General features: G+C 51.3%; 1 protein-coding gene across 1 annotated transcript in view; it reads right to left on the bottom strand.

Moving 5' to 3' along the window:
* LOC119956572 (cdc42 effector protein 1-like) overlaps window positions 1-21,924 on the bottom strand; it is a 34,081-nt gene extending 12,157 nt beyond the window's left edge. The window contains exon 1 of the mRNA XM_038783885.1: window positions 21,724-21,924. The gene's annotated coding sequence lies outside the window, so the exon portion shown is untranslated. The remainder of the gene's footprint in view (window positions 1-21,723) is intronic.
* Window positions 21,925-22,233: the final 309 nt, after the last annotated feature.

Consider the following 22,233-nt stretch of genomic DNA (forward strand, 5'->3'; position numbering starts at 1 on the left):
ATTACCCGGGAGGATTCGCCACATGACCTCCCGCAGCCAACCGTCCCCCCTCCTTTACCCCGTCCGTCAAACAACCTTTTGTTTTCCATCCACAAAATGCCTTCTGAAAAGAATTCGGGCAAGAAGATTCATTCCTTTTAACCCCCCCCCCCCCCGCGATGGTTTTCCGTCCTGGCTTTGTTCACAACAGTATCTGGGAACTTCATATTCAATTCCTGGAGACTACAGACCAATCATGGAGGGGGGGGTGTCACCTTTGAATGCGGCATTGAACCAAAGCCCCTTCTTACTGCCCACTGGGCTTGATGTGAAAGATCCAATGATACTGTCGTACAGAAAGGCAGGGCAGTTTTCGCCGGGTTCCCTGGCCAACATTCATCCCTCAATCAACATCACAAAATCAGATGATCCGGTTGATATCACATTGCTGTGTGTGCGGGATGTTGCTGCGCGCAAATTGGCTGCCGCGTTTCCTACATTGCAACAGTGACTACACTTCAACGTCCACTTCATTGGCTGTAAAGCGCCTTGAGACATCGGGTGGTCGTGAAAGGCGCCACATGGATGCAAATCTTTTTGGTCCAGTAGTTACCCAATTGCAGTTGAATCTCTGCCTATCGCACTGATCTCTGACCTGTGACAGTGATGCGACCATCAATTCACTCGACACATGAGTAGAAGCAAACCGTGGCTTTAATCAACTTCGAACAGTGCCTGCCTGTGACTGAACCAATACTGAGAACCGCCTACAGGTCGACTGCTCTTTATACCTCCCTTCAAGGGGAGGAGCCATGGGCGGAGCCCATACATGCCCCAACATGTTCCCCTATGGATAATGCCATACAATGGCCCATAGGAGAAGCCCACAAGGGCAACAGCACAGATACAAATACAAGGGCAACAGCACAGATACAAATACACTGGTGGATTATTGGTATACTACATTCACCACAGACAGATTAGCACCAAGTCCCGACTGAGATGGTAATCTGTCCGTTGACAGCTGGAGGAAGAGGCTATACTGAAAGTATAAGGCCAGGGGCGGGGTGTCCGACCTCCAAGTGCAGAGAAGATTTAGGGTCCTGGTTATGCAGCAACTGGTTGCAGGCAGTGTTGCCAACTGCGACCAACCGTATTCCTGGAGTTTTAATCACGTGACCTGTCCCCCAGACTCCAGCCATTAGTTGGTCAACATGTCCACCCTTGTGACGCACTGCCATCCTACGGCCAATCGTAAAGCAAAAAGACTCCTTACCCAATTAAGTGGATTGGCCATGCTAAAGTTGGCCCTTGGTGTCCAAGGTTATGCAGGTTAGGTGATGTTACATGGGGCAGGGGAGTGAGTATGGCCAGGGTGCTCTTTCAGAGGGTCGGTGCAGACTTGATGGGCCAAATGGCCTCCTTCTGCACTGTAGAGATTCCACATACTAATTGGATGTAGTTCACTCCAACAGCCAGTGAAATGTTCAAAGAAAATACGTACGAACATTCGAATTAGGAGCAGGAGGAGGCCACTCAGCCCTTCTAGCCCTCTCTACCATTCAACAGGGGGCCGGTTTAGCTCAGTTGGCTGGACGGCTGGTTCGTGATGCAGAGCGGGTTCAATCCCCGTACTGGCTGAGGTTGTTCATGAAGGGCCCCACCCTCTCAACCTTGTCCCTCGCCTGAGGTGTGGGGAAAAGGTTAAATCACCACCAGTCTGTTCTCCCCCCCATCAAAGGGGTCATCTGGGACTATGGCGACTTTACCTACCATTCAATTAGATCATGCCTGACCCGACTGGAAAATCAACCCTACGTTCCTGCCCACCCGCGACAACCTTTCACGCCCCCCCCCCCCCCCCCCCCCCTCGTTAATCAAGAATCTATCTCGCTTTGGCTTAAAAATATTCAAAGATTCCTCTTCCCTTCTGAGAAAGAGAGTTCCAGAGACTCGCGACCCTCAGAGAGAGGATCCTCCTCATCTCTGGCTTAAAGGAGCGGCCCCTTTGTTTTCGAAGAGTGAGCCCCTCGTTCTGGAGTGACAAAACGGCAATTTATTTTTTTTCGATGCCCCGGTGATTTTTCTCCAGCGTCGAATACACAGCAGCGACCTGGAGATTGATTGTCAACTCCTGGAGTCTCCAAGCCCATTCTGGAGGGGTTGGCAATGCTAGTTACAAGGGGGAGGGGGGGGGGGGGGGGGGGGGGTTTATTTTTTTAAAAAATGAACCGCGGCCCAGAATGAACTCAACGAAACCACAAAAATTAATCATCAGCTCAGCCAAACTCTGGCGGTTGATGAGATCATGGGAAAAAAGTGTGGTGTGTCGCAGCCTTGTCAGGAACTGCGATTCAGTTTTACTGCCTCACCCAATACCTCAGACTAGATAAGCCATTCCAGATGGGAACGTGTTCTGAAACTGGATTTTTTTTTTGTAAAACGGAGGGGGTGGGGGGAAGGGAGGGGATCAGGCAGTCGGAATGTGAATGCCTGGAAGGCTTAAGGAATGAGGTCAGGCAATCTGGCAGGTGACCTTTGAACCATGATGGATATGAACCCCCATCTTGTGCCAGGCCCCTCCAGTCTCACTCCCATGCTGCAGTCTCGTTCCTGTTTGCTTTGAATGGGTCACTCATTTTAAGCTGCTCCGCGACGGGCACCTTCACCCCTTAAGCAGGCATCATCGATAGGGCGGTACGGTAGCACAGGGGTTAGCACAGTTGCTTCACAGCTCCAGGGTCCCGGATTCGATTCCCGGCTTGGGTCACTGTCTGTGCGGAGTCCGCACGTTCTCCCCGCGTCTGCGTGGGTCCCCTCCGGGTGCTCCAGTTTCCTCCCGCCGCCCAAAGATGTGCAGGTTAGGTGGATTGGCCGTGCTAAATTGTCCCTTAGTGTCCAGAAAGGTTAGGTGGGGCCACTGGGCTATGGGGATAGGGTGGAGGTGCTCTTTCCAAAGGTCGGTGCAGACTCGATGGGCCGAATGGCCTCCTTCTGCACTGTAAATTCTATGTCATAGAACATTACAGCGCATTACAGGCCCTTCGAAGCTCGATGTTGCGCCGACCTGTGAAACCCCTCTAAAGCCCATCTACACTATTTTAGAACATAGAACATTACAGCGCATTACAGGCCAATGTCTAATTCCTGAAAAATCAATTGGGTGAGGTTAATAGGAAGAAATTGTGAAATGGGGGTTTTCTGTTTATTCTTTCATATCGCAGGCCGGACGAGAATTCGTAGCCCATCATCAACACAGTTGAGTGGCTGACGTGGCCAGTTGAGAGTCACCCACATTGCCGTGGCTCTGGAGTCCCATGTAGGCCCGACCAGGTGATGTACCATCAATCGGACACGAGTCGTAGAGAGGATCCAAATATCAGGCTTTAATAAGCTAGATGTGAGCCCGGCAGTGGTCCTACAAGGGAAGGCCGACTGCCAGCTGGTACGAGCTTTTATACCCCGCCTTGTAGGCGGAGCTACCATCCTCTCGGCCAATCGGCGAGGAGTCACATGACTAGCCACAGCCAATTGGCAGAGAGGCACATGACTTGCCTGGGCCAATGGGCAGCGGGACTGCTGTACCAATGGCAGCTTGGTTCTAAGGTAATATGATCTCCCTAGTCATACTGTACTACCACAGCAGGTAAGGCCGGCAGACTTCCCTTCCGTAAAGGACATGAATGGACTTCATGTTAGAACATAGAACAGTACAGCACAGAACAGGCCCTTCGGCCCTCGATGTTGTGCCGAGCAATGATCACCCTACTCAAACCCACATATCCACCCTGTACCCGTAACCCAACAACCCCCCCCCCCCCCCCCCCCCTAACCTTACTTTTTAGGACACTACGGGTAATTTAGCACGGCCAATCCACCTAACCCGCACATCTTTGGACTGTGGGAGGAAACCGGAGCACCCGGAGAAAACCCACGCACACACGGGGAGGACGTGCAGACTCCGCACAGACAGTGACCCAGCCGGGAATCGAACCTGGGACCCTGGAGCTGTGAAGCATTTATGCTAGCCACCATGCTACCGTGCTGCCCCAAAGATTGTTCTCGCATAACAATCAGCTACAAATAAGACTAGCTTCTGATTGCAGGCTTAATAATTGACGCGATTTTCCCAAAAGGAAACAAAGTCCCATTGCGAGCGTGTTCTGCCGGCGCTCGCAGTGGCCATTCAACGTGGCCCGTTGGGGTCTGAACAGGGCACCCGCGGCCGAGGCCTCACATAGCCCCGTTTTGTACAGTGGGGAGCTCCGCTCGCCAGAACTCCCCTGTCGTAGAGAGAGATCGGGACACCACCACCACCCCAGTCAAACGCATTATGGGAGGGAGGGAGGGTCCCACCCCCCCCTCCCCCCCAACTTTCACCCAGGTGGCGCCAATAGTGCCAGGGCACCATCCTGCCCAAAGAGCACGCAGCTGGCGGCCTCCAACCCCCTGGGAGACCCCCCCCATGAGTGCCGTTCCGTCCGGTCCCCATTTGTGGGGCCCAGTGCTGATCGGCGCTCACCCAACATTCCCGAGGCTGAGGGCATGAATCCCAAAGCCTCAGATACGTCGGGAATCAGCACAGAAAAAGCGAGGCTCGCCACCTCGCTCTAATGTACAGATTGGCCAAAAAAAGAGACCTGTCCACAATGACGGGGGGAGGGGGGGGGGGGGGGGGGTGGGATTTACATCGCAGCATTTACAAACTCAATGGGCGCGATCCAATGGGCTCACTGCGTCCAGGAAGACAACTCGCCGCGGCAGAGTGCGGGCGATAGAAGCCGGGAGATCCCGTGAGCGGGATTTGGAATTCCAGTGCTTCGGGCCCATTGAAGGCTACTACTCCAATGGTGCCGCATTCAATATCTGGGCAGCGCGTCAGGCCAGAATTAGAAGAGCACAGATACCTCCGGGGGTTCTGGGGCCGGGGCAGATTAGGGGCTGGTTTAGCACACTGGGCTAAACAGCTGGCCTGTAATGCAGAGCAAGGCCAGCAGCGCGGGTTCAATCCCCGTACCGGCCTCCCCGAACAGGCGCCGGAATGTGGCGACTAGCAGCTTTTCACAGTAACTTCATTGAAGCCGACTTGGGACAATAAGCGATTATTATTATTACAGAGGCGAGGCGAGGATTAGGAGGAGAATTTAAAAAAAAATTAATTTAGATTACCCAATTATTTTTTATCCAATTAAGGGGCACTTTAGTGCGGCCAATCTACCTACTCTGCACATCTTTGGGTTGTGGGGGCGAAACCCACGCAGACACGGGGAGAACGTGTAAACTCCACACAGACAGGGACCCAGGGCCGGGATCGAACCCGGGCCCTCGGCACCGTAAGGCAGCAGTGCTAACCACTGTGCCACCGTGCTGCTCATAGGAGAAGAATTTAAAATTCTAGGTGTTGCTTAATGGGAGCCAACGTGGGTCAGGGAGCGTGGGGGCGATGGGTTCTAAGGCGGTGCTCAAAGGAATACAGATACACAGCCAAGAGCTGAACCCTCCTCTGGATCTGGGCAGACGCAATCGGCAGCACTGCCTTATCTTCGTGAAACAGGCCAAGCAGCGGCTTATCATCGGTAATTATGATAAAATATAAGAAGGGCAGCACTGTAGCACAGTGGTTAGCACAGTTGCTTCAGAACCCCAGGGTCCCAGGTTCGATTCCCGGCTAGGGTCACTGTCTGTGCAGAGTCTGCACGTTCTCCCAGTGTATTTCATCCGGCTGCTCCGGTTTCCTCCCACAGTCCAAAGATGTGCAGGTTAGGTGGATTGGCCGTGCTAAATTGCCCTTCGTGTCCAAAAATGGTTGGGTGGGGTTACTGGGTGGGTGCGTGGGCTTGGGTAGGGTGCTCTTTCCAAGGGCCGGTGCAGACTCGATGGGCCGAATGGCCTCCTTCCGCACTGTAAATTCTACAATTCTGTGACTGGGCCCTGGTGTGAGTACGGACATGGATATCAGGGTGTTGGACGATCTCAATCTCACAGCGGCTGATATGTGGGTGGTCAGCCAGGGGTGCGTTGGAATAATCAAGGATAACTCATCCATTGGAGCATGTTGGGGTGTGAGGCGCTATGCCAAGGCGCAACTCTGACCTTCTTTGTGTTTAGCTGCAATATGACAGCCTTCCAACTGCAGAAGATTTAACAAACAAGGCAAAATCTATCGTTGGAACGAACGGGCTATCCATTCAGTGATCTGACCTTTAGTCATGTCCATGGGCTTATGCTGATTTTTTTATGATTCAATTGAAAACTCTCTAAACCATTACCTTGTGGATGGCCCCCTTGCCAAGAGCCAGATTTTCGCTGTTATTTATATCAGGCCTGTAATGTAGAAAAATGTCTCGCAATGCCAGGGGCAGCACGGTAGCATGGTGGTTAGCATAAATGCTTCACAGCTCCAGGGTCCCAGGTTCGATTCCCGGCTGGGTCACTGTCTGTGCGGAGTCTGCACGTCCTCCCCGTGTGTGCGTGGGTTTCCTCCGGGTGCTCCGGTTTCCTCCCACAGTCCAAAGATGTGCAGGTTAGGTGGATTGGCCATGCTAAATTGCCCGTAGTGTCATAAAAAATAAGGTTAAAGGGGGGGTTGTTGGGTTACGGGTATAGGGTGGATACGTGGGTTTGAGTAGGGTGATCATTGCTCGGCACAACATCGAGGGCCGAAGGGCCTGTTCTGTGCCATACTGTTCTATGTTCTATAATGCTGCACACAGGGGTAACATCCCTGCAATATTGGCATTTAATTCAGTGCTATGGTGCGCCAGCAAAATGCCTTTAAAACTGGCTGGACCAGCGATATTGCCACTTCATGGTAGCTGCTAACAATCTGTGGATTAAAAATCTATTGCAAATGCAAGACCCATGCGACCCCCCCCCCCCCCCCCCCCCCCCCCACCCCCACCCCTCGTCAACCATATGCTCTGGCCTACTCTGACCACTGGGAAACCCTCAATTTTAAAATTCTCATTCTCAGTTTCAAATCCCACCTTGGCCTAGCGAACATGTTTAGCTGAGGCCGCACATCAGCCCTTTAGTGTGCACTGAGGAGCTCCATTCACCTGAGCATCTCAGTGTAGCAAAGCCCCCAACGCGCCCCCCCCCCCCCCCCAATAAGCCCCAACACACTATGGGAGGGTCCCTTGTACCCTGGCAGTGCCAACCTGGCACCTAGGTGACACTGTCAGTGCAAGGCTCGCAATGCCAGGGTGCCAAGTGGCACCAGCAGTGCCAGGGTGCCACCTTGCCCCATGGGAAAGCACCTGGGGCCTCCAATCCCCTGGGGAAACCCCCACAGGTGTCATTCCGCCTGGTCCCTTGTTTGTGGAGACCAGCACTGAACAGCATTTGCCCAAGACCCCCCCAGTTGCAAAGAGGACAGATCCCACGCCTCAGGGTAACTCAGGAATCTGCACATTACAGTGAGGCTGGCTGCCTTGCTTTAATATGCAGATTTGCTAAAAAGTGATCACAACGTCTCGTGAGATCGTCGGGTTGGATCTCACCAGGCGTAGCAAGCCGGGTAGATCCTGGGAACGGGGTCTCCCGGCTCTATCGGCCACGCTGCGCCGAGGCGAGCCGTCTTTCAGATGCAGCGTGGCCGTAAAGTCGCGCCCTTGATAAAAGCGACCTCTTCGGCCAAACCTTTGTCCAACTATCCGAAAAGAAGTCCAAAGAGTCCATCGAATCCCTCCAACGCGGAAGGAGGCCATTTGGCCCATCGGGTCGGCACCGACCTGCGAGACCCACTCCCCCCGCAATCCCACCTGACCTGCGCAACTTCGGGGCTTGTGGGAGGAAACCGGAGCACCCGGAGGAAATCCTCGCGGGCACGGGGAGAACCTGCAATCTCCACACAGACAGTCACCCGAGGCGGGAATCGAACCCGGCTCCCTGACGCCGTGTGGAGACAGTGCTAACCACTGTGCCGCTGTCCTTCGTCGATAAAACCGAAAGCATTGGGAAACTTCTTTTGTACCCCGTAGGGAGGCAAGTGCCTGACCTGAGCCTAACACCATCCTCGTCAGCCGGCCACACACCCGGCCTTTAGTGCAGAAAGCCTTGCTGTTTGTCGCACTGTTTATCTTGGGAGCAGAAGTGCAGATAACCCTTGTTACAGGTTCCCTGTGTTTATTATTCAGTGACCTTACTTTTCCAACCATTTTATTTACCGTAGGCTACAGCTAGCCTCGGCCTTGGCTGTTGCGTTGTAAGTAGGCCGATATGCGACACCTAGAAACCGAAATCCAATGCGACCTGCTTTTCCTCGTGTGGTGTGTGGGGTGAACATATTAGAACATAGAACAGTACAGCACAGAACAGGCCCTTCGGCCCTCAATGTTGTGCCGAGCCATGATCACCCTACTCAAACCCATGTATCCACCCTATACCCGTAACCCAACAAACCCCCTTACTTTTTATTAGGACACTACGGGCAATTTAGCATGGCCAATCCACCTAACCCGCACATCTTTGGACTGTGGGAGGAAACCGGAGCACCCGGAGGAAACCCACGCACACAGGGGGAGGACGTGCAGACTCCACACAGAGTGACCCAGCTGGGAATCGAACCTGGGACCCTGGAGCTGTGAAGCATTTATGCTAACCACCATGCTACCGTGCTGCCCTCAATGCACCACTGTATTGTACTGTACTATGTTGATGCCCCGTGGGCTCCGCCTGTGGCCCCGCCCCCTCGGGGGTGGTATATAAACCTGCAGCCTGTAGGCGGCACTCAGTACAGAGCAGTCACAGGCAGGCACAGATCTAGCTGATTAAAACCACTGTTCCCTTCTATAGAACATAGAACAGTACAGCACAGAACAGGCCCTTCGGCCCTCGATGTTGTGCCGAGCAATGATCACCCTACTTAAACCCACGTAACCCGTATACCCGTAACCCAACAATCCCCCCATTAACCTTACACTACGGGCAATTTAGCATGGCCAATCCACCTAACCCGCACATCTTTGGACTGTGGGAGGAAACCGGAGCACCCGGAGGAAACCCACGCACACACAGGGAGGACGTGCAGACTCCACACAGACAGTGACCCAGCCGGGAATCGAACCTGGGACCCTGGAGCTGTGAAGCATTGATGCTAACCACCATGCTACCGTGAGGCCCCAAATCTACTAATCTACTAATCTACTAATCGTCTCGCGTGAATTGACGGTTCTGAGGATGAGGGATTGCAGCCATTCACACAGACTGGAGCTGGGATTGTTTGCTTCAGAGAAAGCAAAGAGAAGTCTTTAAAAATCACGATTTAGATAGGATTGAGTAAAGACAGAAACCCGAATCCCTGGGCCGGACAAGTCCATCACCAGAGGGCACAGATTTCAGGAACCAAAGGTGCGTGAGGGAACACATTTTGCGGGCAATTTAGGATTTGGATCACGCGCTGCCCAATGGGGCGGTGGATGCAGGTTCAATCGTGGCTTTCAAAACGGGGACTCTTTCCGGGCTATGGACCACCCGAAGGAGTAAGGATTGCAAGGATATGCCTGGGGAGTGGGACCAACGGGATTGCTGCTGCTTCTGTGCTGCAGGAAAGTGGGTCTGGGGAAGTTGGGTCATCCCAACAGCAGACCGGTACGGTCCAAGGTCCAACTGTGTAGTCTACATGTTGCTACTCGATCCACTGCAGGAACTCAACAAGGTTCCTTCGACGCCACCTTCCAAACCCACAAGCACCGCCGTCTAGAAGGACGAGGGTGGCAGGCACAGGGCAACGTGACCACCTGGAGGTTCCCCTCCAAGTCCCTCACCGTCCTGACTTGGAAATATATTGGCCGTTCCTTCACTCTCGCTGTTCCAGAATCCTTGAACGCCCTGCCTTTAACAACGCTGTGGGTGTATCTACACCACACGGTTGGCAGCAGTTCAAGAAGCCACTCACCTTTCTGAAGGGCAATTAGGGATGGGCAACATATGGGGCTTTTCACAGTAACTTCATTGAAGCCCACTTGTGACAATAGGCAGCACGGTGGCACAGTGGTTAGCATTGCTGCCTACGGCGCTGAGGACCCGGGTTCGAATCCCGGCCCTGGGTCACTGTCCGTGTGGAGTTTGCACATTCTCCCCGTGTCTGCGTGGGTTTCGCCCCCACAACCCAAAAGATGTGCAGGATAGGTGGATTGGCCATGCTAAATTGCCCCTTAATTGGAAAAAATAATTGGGTACTCTAAATTTTTAAAAAAAAATAAAAAACACTTGTGACAATAAGCGATTATTATTATTATAAGCTGTCTTGGACAGTGATACCCACATCCTGTAAAATAAATTAATAAAAAAATACAGTTGTAAACTCAATACGAATGTGGCACATCGTGGGTCAAGATGTCCAATGAAATGCAGGCTAGGTGGATTGGCCATGCAAAATTGTCCCTTTGTGTCCAAAGGTTAGGTGGGCCTACGGCGATAGGATGCGGGATTGGGCCCAAGTGGGATGCTCTATCGGAGGGCCGGTGCAGACTCAAAGGGCCGAATGGCCTCCTTCTGCACTGTTGGGATTCTTTCTGTCGGGAAGAGGGGAAAGTTATAGACCTGCAGCCCAGCCATTTGCCGTGTTCCAACCCCGTCAGCCCAGCCAAGCAGCCCAATACGTTTTTTGAGTTTATGAACCTTACTCACTGATTAGTTATGTTTGAAGTATCTGGGGGCAGCACGGTGGCGTAGTGGTTAGCCCTGCTGCCTCACGGCGCTGAGGTCCCAGGTTCGATCCCGGCTTTTGGTCACTGCCCGTGTGGAGTTTGCACATTCTCCCTGTGTTTGTGTGGGTTTCACCCCCACAACCCAAAGATGTGCAGGGTAGGTGGATTGGCCATGCTAAATTGCCCCTTAATTGGAAAAAATGAATTGGGCACTCTGAATTTAAAAAAGAAATGTTTGAAGTACGTGGGGCTGGTGCTCTGGAACCAGCAGTTTTTATTGGCAGGCCAGTGGATATATGGAGCAGCTTTCAAAGCGCACAAGCATTAATAAGAACTGTAAAAGCCAGACACTTTGGGAGGAGAAAGCAAAAGTTACAAGATGTTTGTAACAAAGAGACCGGGTGGTTCACGTAACTATTACTTAAAGAGGGCCAAGACAAGTTTTTTTTTTAAAAAGGGTGTCGGAGTCTTCACTTTATCAACAGGGGCAAACAGAATAAAGTCACACTAAATCTTTACAACGAATTAGTTAGGCCTCAGCTGGAGTACTCTTATTCAATTTTGGGCACCACACACGAGGGAGGATGTCAAAGCCATTGGGCGGCTCAGAAGGCAATTCATCGGAATGATACCAGGGTTGCTGAAGTTCCGATGTGTCGAGAAACGAGAGAAGCCAGGTTGTCCTCCTTGGAGCAGAGAAGGTTGAAGGTGGCCTCAAGGGAGGTGTTCAGGACGATGAGGAGTTTTGGCAGAAAGATTAAGGAGAAAATGATTGTGATGCGCGATCAATGAACACAGAAACGAAGCAGTAGCCCGAATCGAAGGCTTTAATCGACAAGAAGTCTGCCCAGCAGCAGGAGTACGGAAAGAGCGATGGCTGCTGGGAAACACGGGTTCTTATACTCCGCCAGGTAGGTGGAGCTACCTTCCTCTTGACTAATGAGAAGGCAACACTTGGGCCAATGGGCAGCGAGCCTTCTACACTCACACCCAGGTACCGTAGTACCTCTAGTCATACTACCACAGTAAGCCATCGGCGAAGGGGGTGGGGGGGGGGGGGGGGGGGCTAATAGCCAGAGGATACTTTGTAGACAATTGGTGCAAAGAAAAGCCAGCGGGGAGACGAGGAGAACGTTTTATTTTTACACGCAGGTTGGCTATGTTCTGGAATGCACTGCCCGAGTTGGTGGAAGCAGTTTCGATAGCGACTTTCAAAAGGGATTTCTACTTCCAAGGCTGTGGAGGGAGCGCAGAATGTCACTTCCTCGGTAGCGTAGTGGTCAGTATCCCCGGCTGCCAGATGGGAGACCGGGGAGAAAGCAGCGCATGGGAGGGAACCGAGACTCCCTCGGTGTCTTCGAAAGGGCCAGCGCAAACAAGATGGGCCGAATAACCTTCAGCTGTGCTGTCTGATTGTGCGATCCTATGAGAAGCGCTGTGGCCCTACCCTCGGAGACGTTGGTAAGAGGCAGGAAGCAGGTTGGGCGGGTTGCCAGGCCAACAATGCAGCTTTTCCTGTACAGGGGCTCAAATGGGGGTCGATAGTTGCGGCTAATATTAGTTTCTTGTGGAGCCAGGTCCAACACAAAAGATTTCCAGACCCCGGATGAGTGGCTGGAGAATGTGTAGAATCCACTGAGGTGATAGAATCCACTGAGGGGCAGCAGGGTAGCATGGTGGTTAGCATAAATGCTTCACAGCTCCAGGGTCCCAGGTTCGATTCCCGGCTGGGTCACTGTCTGTGCGGAGTCTGCAAGTCCTCCCACTGTGTGCATGGGTTTCCTCCGGGTGCTCCGGTTTCCTCCCACAGTCCAAAGATGTGCGGGTTAGGTGGATTGGCCATGCTAAATTGCCCGTAGTGTCCTAAAAAAAAGTAAGGTTAAGGGCGGGGGCGGGGGGGGTTACGGGTATAGGGTGAATACGTGGGTTTGAGTAGGGTGATCATGGCTCGGCACAACATTGAGGGCCGAAGGGCCTGTTCTGTGCTGTACTGTTCTATGTTCTATGATAACAGGTGAATGAGGTACAACAGCGCCACCTAGTGATAGGCAATCTGTCACTGCAACGTGACAGGCAAATGTTGACATGGGACTTTCTCACTGTAAACATTATCACTATCATAAGAACATAAGAACTAGTAGCAGGAGTAGGCCATCTGGCCCCTCGAGCCTGCTCCGCCATTCAATTAGATCATGGCTGATCTTTTGTGGACTCAGCTCCACTTTCCGGTCCGAACACCATAACCCTTAATCCCTTTATTCTTCAAAAAACTATCTATCTTTACCTTAAAAACATGTAATGAAGGAGCCTCAACTGCTTCACTGGGCAAGGAATTCCATAGATTCACAACCCTTTGGATGAAGAAGTTCCTACTAAACTCAGTCCTAAATCTACTTCCCCTTATTTTGAGGCTATGTCCCCTGGTTCTGCTGTCACCCGCCAGTGGAAACAACCTGCCCGCATCTATCCTATCCATTCCCTTCATAATTTTAAATGTTTCTATAAGATCCCTCCTCATCACTGGACTTCTACATTACAAACACTGACAGAAAATTGTAATGTCGGAAGTGGCGGGTAATGTACACAGTGTAAGCCACAGACAAGACTACGAACATAGCATAGGTTGCTGAAAAGCATCATTCCTGTTCAGCAGAATGGAACAACAGCCCGCATTTATATAGCCCTTTTAGTATATACACATGCGTAGGCACAGAAGGAGGCCATTCAGCCCATCCTGTCCACACCAGCCTAAAAACTAAACCAGCCCAATTCTACCTTCCAGCTCTTGATCCATAACCTTGAAGTCTATTGACACCTCAAGTGGAAAATCCAAGTATTGTTGTAAATGTGATAAAGGCTTCTTCCTCTACCACCTTTCAGGCAGCGTTTTAAGGAGCAAAAACAAGGGAGAGACACTCAGGAACAGGAAGAGGCCATTCAGCCCCTCGAGCCTGTTCCACCATTCAATTAGAAAGGGGAGATCTGTATCGTTACTCCCTTTGTCTGACCTGGCTTTGCAACCTTTAGTGATCCAGCCTGACCCAACTCTGTGAATCTCAAGTTTTTATATTCGACTGGCAGCACAATATTCCAGTCTATAAAATCCAAGGAAAACGCGACCAAAATTATCATTGGGAATCTAAGATGGGGCTTTTCCCTACTATTTTACCCTTTCCTGTCTCTTTGTTGACGTGTCTGCGACCACACCTTGACCTTAAATCTGGAGGACAGTCAGGGTTTGGACCAGCAGTGCAGCCAGCCTCTGCTGTTCCACGCTCCATCCACCAGGAGGCACAACGGAGTAGAAAACGAAGAGCCCACCCACAGCTCCTCCGACTGTGCACAAATTGTCTTCGCCCACCAAAGGAACTAACGTCACACGCGCTGCCTGGAAGAGGGAATTGTGTAAATACAATTCAGGATTGGGAGTTAGACTAGACTTTCCTGCCAGCGTTGTAACACAGCAGACGAATCCTCCGCTACCAATGCAGTGCAGACAGCGAGGCTCACTGACATAACACACGAGAGTGGAAATCCAGATTAGATTCATGTTTCCCTACAGATTCTCACAGTCAGACTCATAAATACCAGTTTTCTGTCTGGGCCCAGCCAGTAATCTTAACAAGGCTTCACTGTACGTGACATTTGTATAAAATTAACAACTGGGCAGAACCTTTCACTTCGAGTAAACTGCTGATCGTTACATTAGAAATCTACAATAATATCCCCACAATCGTTTACTCTTCACCGCACCTTCATTAACAGGCGCGATCCAGGCATGTTTTTTAAAAAATTAATTTATGGGGTGTGGGCGTCGCTGGTTCGGTCAGCATTCGATGCCCATTCCTAATTGTCCGTCAGAAGGGGGTGGTGAGCCGCCTTCTCGAACCGCTGCAGTCCCCGCGAGGTGTAGGTACACCCACTGTGCTGTCAGAGAGGGAGTTCCAGGTTTTTGACCCAGCGACAGTGAAGGAACGGCCGATATGTTTCAAGTCAAGGCGGCACAGTAGCACGGTGGTTCGCACTGTTGCTTCACAGCGCCAGCCATCCCAGGTTCGACTCCCGGCTTGGGTCACTGTCTGCACGTTCTCCCCATGTCTGCGTGGGTTTCCTCCCATAAGTCCCGAAAGATATGGTGTGCGATTCTCCGCAAATGCGGCGAGTCGTAAAGGCTGCCGTGAAACTGGCCATGTTTCACGGCAGCCTCCGCGCCCCCTCCCGGGACCCGATTCTCCCCCCCGGGCGGGGCTAGCGGCGCGGCCCCGTGAAGCACGGCATCGCGGGCTTAGCGACCGTCGCTAAGCCCGCGCGCCAAGCGTCACGGCGGCTGACGCGCACGATGACGTCAGCCGCGCATGCGCAGGTTGGACGGCTCCAACCCGCGCATGCGCGGATGACGTCATCACGCATATGCGTCAAACCCGCGCATGTGCGGGCCGTCATGCCCCTCAGCCGCCCTGCGGACTGATCCTGCGGGGCGGCGGAGGAACAAAGAGTGCGCGGGTATCGGACCCGCTGCCTGCGATCGGTGCCCACCGATCGCAGGCCCATGCCACCCTTGGCACGGCCGTGGTGCGGCCGTGCCAATCGGTGCCATGGTTCTCGGGGACGACACTTTGCGGCCGTTTTCACGAACGGTGAGAGCAGGTGTGTTTGCGTTCGTGAAAACGGCCGTAAAGGCCTGGGAACTCGGCCCATCGGCCTGGGTAGAATCGCTGTTCGCCGTAAAAAACGGCGAGCAGCGATTCGTGTCGTGGGGCGGCCGTGGGGAGGGGGGGGGGGGAGAATAGCGGGAGGGCGGGTAAAATGTCGGGAAGGCCCTCCCGCTATTCTCCGACCCATCATGGGCAGCGGAGAATCGCGCCCATGCTGTTCAGTTATTTGGACATTCTGAATTCTCCCTCGGTGTCCCTGAACAGGCGCCGGAGTGTGGCGACGAGGGGATTTTCACAGTAACTTCATTGCAGTGTTAATGTAAGCCTACGTGTGACAATAAAGATTATTCTTATTTTGTTTTAAAATTTAAAATGCCCAATTAATTTTTTTCAATTATGGGGCAATTTAGCGTGGCCAATTCTCCTAATCTGCATATCTTTGGGTTGTGGGGGTGAAACTCACACACAGACACGGGGAGAATGAATAAACTCCACACGGACAGTGAACCGGGGCTGGGATCGAACCTGGGACCTCAGCACCATGAGACAGCAGTGCTAACCACTGCGCCACCGTGCTGCTCAATGATTATTATTGTCAGGATGGTGAGTGACTTGGAGGGGAACCCCCAGGTGGTGGGGTTCCCAGGTATCTGCTGCTCTTGTCCTTCTAGATGGTAGCGGTCGTGGTTCTGTCTAAGGAATATTGATGAGTTCCAACTTCATCTCGTAGATGGTACACTCGGCTACCACTGTTCGCTGGTGGTGGGGGGGGGAGTGAATGTTTATGGAAGGGGGAGCAATCAAGCGGGGCTGCTTTGTCCTGGATGGTGTGGAGCTTCTTGAGTGTTGTTGGAGCTGAACTCATCCAGGCAAGTGGGGAGCGTTCAATTACACTGCTGACTTGTCCCTTGTAAATGGTTGACAGGCTTTGGAAAGTGAGGAGGTGAGTTACTCACCACAGGATTCCTAGACTCTGACTACTCTTGTAGCCACAGTATTTATATGGCTGGTCCAGTTGGGCAACCCACAAGGTGTTGATAGTGGAGGATTCAGTGATGGGAATGTCGGTTACAACACTGGAATCTATCTGGCAATGTGGAAAGTTGCCCAGGTATGTCCTATCCACTGGTCAATTTCAGCCCCATCAGTCTACTCTTCATCATCAGCAAAGTTCTGGAAGGGGTCGTTGACAGTGCTTTTGGTAATACCTTGCTCCCTGACGCTCAGTTTGGGTTCCAGCAGGCCCATTCACCTCTTGACCTCATCACAGCCTTGGTCCAAACATGGACAAAAGAGCTGAGCTCAAGAGGTGAGAGTGACTGCCCTTGACATTCAAGGCAACATTTGACCGAGTGTGACATCAAGGAGCTCCAGTAAAGTTGGAGTCAACGTGAATCGGGGAAAACGCTCCGCTGGTTGGAGCCATGCTTGGCACAGAGGAAGATGGGTGTGGTTGTTGGAGATCAATCATCTCAGTCCTGGGACATCACTGCAGGAGTTCCTCAGGGTAGTGTCCTAGGCCCAACCATCTTCACATGTTTCACCAAGACCTTTCCTCCAACATTATGTCAGAGATGGGGATGTTAGGGCAGCACGGTGGCCTAGTGGTTAGCACAACCGCCTCACGGCGCCGAGGTCCCAGGTTCGATCCCGGCTCTGGGTCACTGTCCGTGTGGAGTTTGCATATTCTCCCCGTGTCTGCGTGGGTTTCGCCCCCACAACCCAAAAAATGTGCAGGGTAGGTGGATTGGCCACGCTAAATTGTCCCTTAATTGGAAAAAATAATTTATAAATTTATAAAAAGAAAAAAAAAGAAAAAAAAAAGAGATGGGGATGTTCCGTGATGATTGTGCAACTCTCAGCAACATTTTCTACTCCTCATATACACAAGCAGTCTGTGTCCGCATGAAGGGACCGAAGAAAAAACCAATATATTTCACGTTAAGCGGCACTGCAGCACGGTGGTTAGCACTGTTGCTTCACAGTGCCAGGGTCCCAGGTTCGATTCCCGACTTAGGCCACTGCCTGTGTGGATTCTGCACGTTCTCCCCGTGTCTGCGTGGGTTTCCTCCGGGTGCTCCAGTTTCCTCCCACAAGTCCCAAAAGATGTGCTTGGTAGGTGAATTGGACATTCAGAATTCTCCCTCCGTGTACCCGAAAAGGCGCTGGAGTGCGGCGACTAGGGGATTTTCACAGTAACTTAATTGCTCTGTGAATGTGAGCCTACTTGTGACACTAATAAAGATTATAGATTATCATACGGAGGGAGTTCCTGGTTTTTGACTCAACAACAGTGAGGCACCCTCAATTACGATGCGAGAGCGAGGTCGGTAATCAAAAGGCCTTAATCTACAGAGAACTGAACAGCATCTGAAAGAAGTGTGCTCACCGCATGGAGCCTTATCCTTTATACCGTTTCCTGGGGGTGTAGCCAGAGGCGGAGTCCCCCAGGGTTCCAAGCCTCTTAAAGGGGCAAGGTATTAAAGGTCAGGTACCGTTTACGGCAGTTATTAATACCGTGCAATCCAAACAGCAAAACCTAAACTACATTTAGGCTTGGCAAGTAACAAGTGTCAGGTAATGAACATATCTAACAAGAGAGAATCTAACCATTTCTCAGCAACATTCAATGGCATTACCATCACTGAATCATCCACTAACAACGTCCTGAGGGGTTACCATTAACCAAAAACTGAACTGGACTAGCCATATACACTGTAGCATTGTGGGTAGCACAATCGCTTCACAGCTCCAGGGTCCCAGGTTCGATTCCGGCTTGGGTCATTGTCTGTGCGGAGTCTGCACATCCTCCCCGTGTGTGCGTGGGTTTCCTCCGGGTGCTCCGGTTTCCTCCCACAGTCCAAAGATGTGCAGGTTAGGTGGATTGGCCATGATAAATTGCCCTTAGTGTCCAAAATTGCCCTTAGTGTTGGGTGGGGTTACTGGGTTTGGGGATAAGGGTGGACCTTGGGTAGGGTGCTGTTTCCAAGAGCCGGTGCAGACTCGATGGGCCTAAAATTCTGTACTGTAAATTCTCTGTAAATATAAATACTGTGGCTACCAGAGTGGGTCAGAGGCTGGGAATTCTGTAGTGAGTAACTCACCTCCTGACTCTCCAAAGCCTGTCTGCTATCGACAATTCACAAGTCAGGAATGTGATGGAGTACTCTCCACTTGCCTGGATGAGCGCAGCTCCAACAACACCCAAGAAGCTGAACACCATCCAGGACAAAGCAGCCTGTTTGACTGGCACCCCATCCATTACCTCCACCAAAGCACAAGGGCAGCCCATTTATAAGGTGCCCTGCATCAACTCACCACGGCTCCTTCTGCAGCACCCAAACCCACAACCTCAACACCTAGAAGGACAAGGGACCAGCAGACACATGGGAACGCTACCGCCTGCAAGTCACCTCCAAATCCTTCACCATCCTGACTTGGAAATACATCGGCCGTTCCTTCACTGCGGCCGGGTCAAAATCCTGAAACTCCCTCCCTAACAGCACAGTGGGTGCACCTACACCTCAGGCTCTGCAGCAATTCAGGGAGGCAGCTCACCGCCAGCTTTTCAAGGGGTGATTAGGGAGGGGCAATAAATCCTGGGCCTGGCCAGCGACGCCCACATCCCGTGAACAAATCAAAAAAAAAAACCTCATTGAATAAAGAGCCCGAGCCACAAAAACGGAATTCTCGCAAAATTTAAGTTTTAAAGATTTTTATTGAAAAAGAAAGTTTTACATTGATATGGCACTTATCACATTGGCATTCCTACATTAGGGTGGGAATGGAAGGATACGGACTCCGTAAGTGCAGACGGTTTTAGTTTAGGCTGGTACCATGGTCGGCACAGGCTTGGAGGGCCGAAGGGCCTGTTCCTGTGCTGTATTGTTCTTTGTTTATTCCAACCCGCTTTGCTGCCAATGAAGTGCCGTCACTGCTGTACTGTGGGCAGCACAGCAGCCAATGTGTGCACAGCAAGATCCCACACACAGCGATGTCGTACCAGGGACAACCATTGGCCTGGCCAGGGCAGGAGTGAGAACTTTCGCTTTGAAACTGCACCTCAGTAAATTGTACGCACACCCGGGAGGGCAGGCAAGGGCCTTGTTTTACATCCCACCATTTGTACGCTGGCCACCTTTGACAGTGCAGCACCCCCCCAGCACTGCACTGGACTGTCAGTCCATCAGGATTTATTCAGGCCGCTGGAATGCGAAGAGCTATCTGCACAAGAGGCAAGACACCAACTAAGCCACGTGGTTGATACTTGCACCTCTCTGGGGGAGATGGTGGCACAGTGGCATTGTCACTGGACTAATAAACCAGAGACATAGGATAATGGGCTCTGGGGTCCCGAGTTCGAATCCCGCCACTGCAGATGGTGAAATATGAATTCAATTAAAACCTGGAATTAAAAGTCTAATGATGACCATGAAACCATTGCCGATTGTCCCATCTGGCTCACTAATGTTCTTCGGGAGAGAAAATCTGCCGTCCTTACCCGGTCTGGCCTACATGTGACTACAGACCCACAGCGATGTGGGTTGACTCTTAACTGCCCCCGAAGGGCAATTAGGGACGGGCAATGAATGCTGGCCCAGCCTGTGATGTCCACGTCCCAGGATCGAAAAAAAAAAATAACTGGAGGCTCAGGCCCAATTGTAGAGGGTTAATTGGAAATACAATGCGGCACAGTGGTTAGCACCGCTGCCTCACGGTGCCGAGGGTTCGATCCCGGACCCTGGGTCACTGTCCGTGTGGAGTTTGCACATTCTCCCCGTGTCTGCGTGGGTCTCACCCCCACAACCCAAAAAGATGTGCAGGGTAGGCGAATTGGTCACACTAAATTGCCCCTTAATTGGAAAAATAAAAACTAAGTAAATACACGTTGTACTCCTCTCTCTGTAACAACGCTGTGGGTGTACCTACACCACATAGAACATCCAGTGCAGAAGGAGGCCATTCGGCCCATCGAATATGCACCGACCCACTTAAGCCCTCACTTCCACCCTATCCCCGTAACCCAATAACCCCTCCTAACCATTTATTTTTGTACACTAAGGGCAATTTTAGCATGTCCAATCCACCTAACCTGCACATCTTTGGACTGTGGGAGGAAACCGGAGCACCCGGAGGAAACCCACGCAGACACGGGGAGAACGTGCAGACTCCGCACAGACAGTGACCCAGCGGGGAAATCGAACCTGGGATCCTGGCGCTGTGAAGCCACAGTGCTAGCCACTAGTGCTACCGTGCTGTCCTTGGACAGCAACGGTTGAAGAAGGTGGCGTGCCACCTCCTTATCAAGGGGCAATTAGGGATGGGCAACAAACGCTGGCTTAACAGGGACGCCCTCATCCATTGAGTGAATAACAAAATCACACCAGGGGCTGTGACCTACCGACTAGGCAACACCTTTCCAAATCATCACTACTCACTGGGGTCCCTTCCAATTTTGAACAAAGGGGATCTCGTACTTTCCAAATGGCAATGTAGCCAAGACCGCCCAAAAAACACATGCTTTTGGGGAAGAATTTACTCTTCCAGCTCTGTGTGTTTCATGAAGCAAATGCAGCAAACTTCTTTTTGAGAAGAAATGAAATGTCCAAGTCTATCCCTGAGCACAACAACGCGGCCGAGTCATGTGAAACAATTTTATTAAAACAAAAGCACAATCCGAAATCAGCCATGGTTCTTTCACAGAGGGGAAGCCAATTTATCATGGTGAGGGAGGGAGGATTTTTTTTTCTATCCTTTAAACAGAAAAAAGTTAACAAGAAAGTTAGAGAGCCCAACTATTTTCTGTGTAGCAGATTTGCTCTCAAGGGTGGAGAGAGAGAAAAAAAAAACAATTCAAAGGCAAATCATTGCAGTTTCAGAAGTTGGAAGTTATATTCTTAAAGCAGGCAGAGTCGAAAATACTGCGTGAAATGGAAGATTATTTGAACAGGGGTTTAGCCTCTGAAGAGAAGAGGTCCCGAGTCTGGATTTCCTGACATTAAGGAATTTGCTCCCATCCAACAATGTGGAATGGATCACAGTAAACAGAAATGCCAAGAGCTGGGATTGAAATTGCAACCTCTCAATTTCACTCCAGGGGTTTCATAAAAAACAGGTTAAAACATAGATTGATGCTGGATGGTACTTTTTATGATTGTATCTGACTATATCCATGCACGATCTGTTCAAACAACTCGATTTATTGCTGGAACATTGATTGCAACACTTTCCTGTTTACATACATATATTTTTTAAACTTCTGAACCAACTTTAAAACGGTTTGCCATTCTATTTTGTACCAGCAGCATATTGTTTTTTAAAAATCGGATCTTTCGTTCGATTTTCAACCTGGAGTGACTGCTGTCAGGATATTTTATTCTCTTTCTTGCACACATGCTCGCAAAAGAATGTTACAGTGTGATGAGAAATGTCCTTACCGCTTGCGTTAGCTCCGGCAAACTTTTTTTTGCCAAAGTTTGAAGTGTCTCTGGCTGATGTGCAGGTCGTTTGCCCTCTGCCTCTTTCCCTGTGTGAGTCCCGAACCCTCCTTTCCACTCCCGCCCCCTACTCCTCCGTTTGCCAAATTCCTCTCGTTTTACTGCATCAGAACTTTTTAGTCGACTTGACGTTTGCTGCACTGGTTGAGCCCGAGAGAGGGCTGGGGAGGGGGTGGGACAACAGATCAACGTTTGATGGACATCACTGTTAGCCAACCAGAAGAGATCAGGGTGGTTCTAATCTGACCATTGCGATTGATGAATGTTTGTCACAAAGCCAGATGGAGACTCAGGGCAGAAGGAGGCCATTCAGCCCATCATGTTTGCGCCAGCTCTCTCCGCAATTCGCCCAGTGCCATTCCCCGGAATCCCCGCGCACCCCACAGTCGAATTCCATTTCGGGAGATTGGAACCTACCTCCACCACACTCTCAGACGGAACAGTCCAGAC

The sequence above is a fragment of the Scyliorhinus canicula genome, chromosome 23 (assembly GCF_902713615.1).
Source record: "Scyliorhinus canicula chromosome 23, sScyCan1.1, whole genome shotgun sequence".
In the NCBI taxonomy this organism is placed as follows: domain Eukaryota; kingdom Metazoa; phylum Chordata; class Chondrichthyes; order Carcharhiniformes; family Scyliorhinidae; genus Scyliorhinus; species Scyliorhinus canicula.